The sequence below is a fragment of the Perca fluviatilis genome, chromosome 18 (genome assembly GCF_010015445.1).
Source record: "Perca fluviatilis chromosome 18, GENO_Pfluv_1.0, whole genome shotgun sequence".
Classification (NCBI taxonomy): domain Eukaryota; kingdom Metazoa; phylum Chordata; class Actinopteri; order Perciformes; family Percidae; genus Perca; species Perca fluviatilis.
The window spans coordinates 36,537,821-36,541,774 of NC_053129.1; positions in this window are offsets into that span (position 1 = coordinate 36,537,821).

Below are 3,954 nucleotides of genomic sequence, written 5' to 3' on the forward strand. Positions count from 1 at the left end.
TTAGTTACTCCACTACATTCATCTGTTACAGCTTTAGTTACTAGTTACTTTAGTTACTCCGCTACATTCATCTATTACAGCTTTAGTTACTAGTTACTTTAGTTACTAGTTACTTTAGTTACTCCAGTACATTCATCTGTTACAGCTTTAGTTACTAGTTACTTTAGTTACTAGTTACTTTAGTTACTCCAGTACATTCATCTGTTACAGCTTTAGTTACTAGTTACTTTAGTTACTAGTTACTTTAGTTACTCCAGTACATTCATCTGTTACAGCTTTAGTTACTTTAGTTACTAGTTACTTTAGTTACTCCGCCACATTAATCTGTTCCAGCTTTAGTTACTAGTTACTTTAGTTACTATTACTTTAGTAACTCCGCTACATTCATCTGTTACAGCTTTAGTTACTAGTTACTTTAGTTACAAGTTACTTTAGTTACTCCGCTACATTCATCTGTTACAGCTTTAGTTACTAGTTACTCTAGTTACTCCACTACATTCATCTGTTACAGCTTTAGTTACTTTAGTTACTAGTTACTTTAGTTACTCCACTACATTCATCTGTTACAGCTTTAGTTACTTTAGTTACTAGTTACTTTAGTTACTCCACTACATTCATCTGTTACAGCTTTAGTTACTAGTTACTTTAGTTACTCCGCTACATTCATCTATTACAGCTTTAGTTACTAGTTACTTTAGTTACTAGTTACTTTAGTTACTCCACTACATTCATCTGTTCCAGCTTTAGTTACTAGTTACTTTAGTTACTCCACTACATTCATCTGTTCCAGCTTTAGTTACTAGTTACTTTAGTTACTCTACTACATTCATCTGTTACAGCTTTAGTTACTAGTTACTTTAGTTACTCCACTACATTCATCTGTTCCAGCTTTAGTTACTAGTTACTTTAGTTACTCCGCACATTCATCTATTACAGCTTTAGTTACTAGTTACTTTAGTTACTAGTTACTTTAGTTACTCCACTACATTAATCTGTTCCAGCTTTAGTTACTAGTTACTTTAGTTACTCCACTACATTCATCTGTTCCAGCTTTAGTTACTAGTTACTTTAGTTACTCCGCTACATTCATCTGTTCCAGCTTTAGTTACTAGTTACTTTAGTTACTCCACTACATTCATCTGTTCCAGCTTTAATTACTTTAGTTACTATTACTTTAGTTACTCCGCTACATTCACCTGTTACAGCTTTAGTTACTAGTTACTTTAGTTACTCCGCTACATTCATCTGTTACAACTGTAGTTACTTTAGTTACTAGTTACTTTAGTTACTAGTTACTTTAGTTACTCCGCTACATTCATCTGTTACAACTGTAGTTACTTTAGTTACTAGTTACTTTAGTTACTCCTCTTACATTCATCTGTTCCAGCTTTAGTTACTAGTTACTTTAGTTACTCCACTACATTCATCTGTTCCAGCTTTAATTACTTTAGTTACTATTACTTTAGTTACTCCGCTACATTCACCTGTTACAGCTTTAGTTACTAGTTACTTTAGTTACTCCTCTACATTCATCTGTTACAACTGTAGTTACTTTAGTTACTAGTTACTTTAGTTACTCCGCTACATTCATCTGTTACAACTGTAGTTACTTTAGTTACTAGTTACTTTAGTTACTCCGCTACATTCATCTGTTACAACTGTAGTTACTTTAGTTACTAGTTACTTTAGTTACTCCGCTACATTCATCTGTTCCAGCTTTAGTTACTAGTTACTTTAGTTACTCCACTACATTCATCTGTTCCAGCTTTAGTTACTAGTTACTTTAGTTACTAGTTACTTTAGTTACTCGGCTACATTCATCTGTTACAGCTTTAGTTACTAGTTACTTTAGTTACTAGTTACTTAAGTTACTCCGCTACATTCATCTGTTCCAGCTTTAGTTACTAGTTACTTTAGTTACTAGTTACTTTAGTTACTCCACTACATTCATCTGTTACAGCTTTAGTTACTAGTTACTTTAGTTACTCCGCTACATTCATCTGTTCCAGCTTTAGTTACTAGTTACTTTAGTTACTCCACTACATTCATCTGTTACAGCTTTAGTTACTAGTTACTTTAGTTACTAGTTACTTTAGTTACTCCACTACATTCATCTGTTACAGCTTTAGTTACTAGTTACTTTAGTTACTAGTTACTAGTACCGCTACATTCATCTGTTCCAGCTTTAGTTACTAGTTACTTTAGTTACTCCACTACATTCATCTGTTCCAGCTTTAGTTACTAGTTACTTTAGTTACTCCACTACATTCAGCTGTTCCAGCTTTAGTTACTAGTTACTTTAGTTACTAGTTACTTTAGTTACTCCGCTACATTCATCTGTTCCAGCTTTAGTTACTAGTTACTTTAGTTACTAGTTACTTTAGTTACTCCGCTACATTCATCTGTTCCAGCTTTAGTTACTAGTTACTTTAGTTACTCCACTACATTCAGCTGTTCCAGCTTTAGTTACTAGTTACTTTAGTTACTAGTTACTTTAGTTACTCCGCTACATTCATCTGTTCCAGCTTTAGTTACTAGTTACTTTAGTTACTAGTTACTTTAGTTACTCCGCTACATTCATCTGTTCCAGCTTTAGTTCCTAGTTACTTTAGTTACTCCACTACATTCATCTGTTCCAGCTTTAGTTACTAGTTACTTTAGTTACTAGTTACTTTAGTTACTAGTTACTTTAGTTACTCCGCTACATTCATCTGTTCCAGCTTTAGTTACTAGTTACTTTAGTTACTAGTTACTTTAGTTACTTTAGTTACTTAGCTACATTCATCTGTTACAGCGCTGCTGTCCCGGACCAGGAGAGAGAGTCCCAGACCAGGAGAGAGAGTCCCGGACCAGGAGAGAGAGTCCCAGACCAGGAGAGAGAGTCCCGGACCAGGAGAGAGAGTCCCAGACCAGGAGAGAGAGTCCCAGACCAGGGGCCAGTATGTCGGCCCAGGCCCGTCTGAAGCGTCTGGAGGACCTGCTGGTCCAGCAGAAGGGGGCTGGATGTCTGAGTGTGGAGGCCCTGCTGGACCTGCTGCTCTGCTTCTACACCGAGGTCTCCCACTCACCCCTCAAGAGGGAGAAGCACGTCAGCGAGTTCCTGGAGTGGGGTAAGATCCTAGACCTGGGGGTAGGAGCCTAGACCTGGGGGTAGGAGCCTAGACCTGGGGGTAGGAGCCTAGACCTGGGGGGTAAGAGTCTAGACCTGGGACTGGGGGGTAGGAGTCTAAACCTGGGGGTAGGAGCTCTGGACCTGGGACTGGGGGTTGGAGTCTAAACCTGGGGGGTAGGAGCCTAGACCTGGGACTGGGGGGTAAGATCCGTAGACCTGGGGGGTAGGAGCCTAGACCTGGGGGGTAAGAGTCTAGACCTTGGGACTGGGGGTAGGAGTCTGAGACCTGGGGGGTAGGAGCCTAGACCTGGGGGGTAGGAGCCTAGACCTGGGGGGAAGAGTCTAGACCTGGGACTGGGGGGTAGGAGCCTAGACATGGGACTGGGGGGGTAAGATCCTAGACCTGGGGGTAGGAGCCTGAGACTCGGGGGCTAAGAGTCTAGACCTGGGACTGGGGGGTAGGAGTCTAGACCTGGGACTGGGGGGTAGGAGTCTAAACCTGGGGGGGTAGGAGCCTAGACCTGGGACTGGGGGTAAGATCCTAGACCTGGGGTAGTCTCTTCAGACTCAAAGAATCATTAAAATCTCTTCACACTCAAAGAATCATTAAAATCTCTTCACACTCAAAGAATCATTAAAAATCTCTCTCACACTAAAGCAAATCATTAAAATTTCTTCACACTCAAAGAATCATTAAAATCTCTTCACACTCAAAGAATCATTAAAAATCTCTTCTGTATCTCAAATAATTTATTTAAAGGATAATTCTAAGCAAAATGACCCTAGGGGTGTTCACTGCCTCACTGGTTCCCAAAATGGCGCCTGCATGTATAACACCAAGG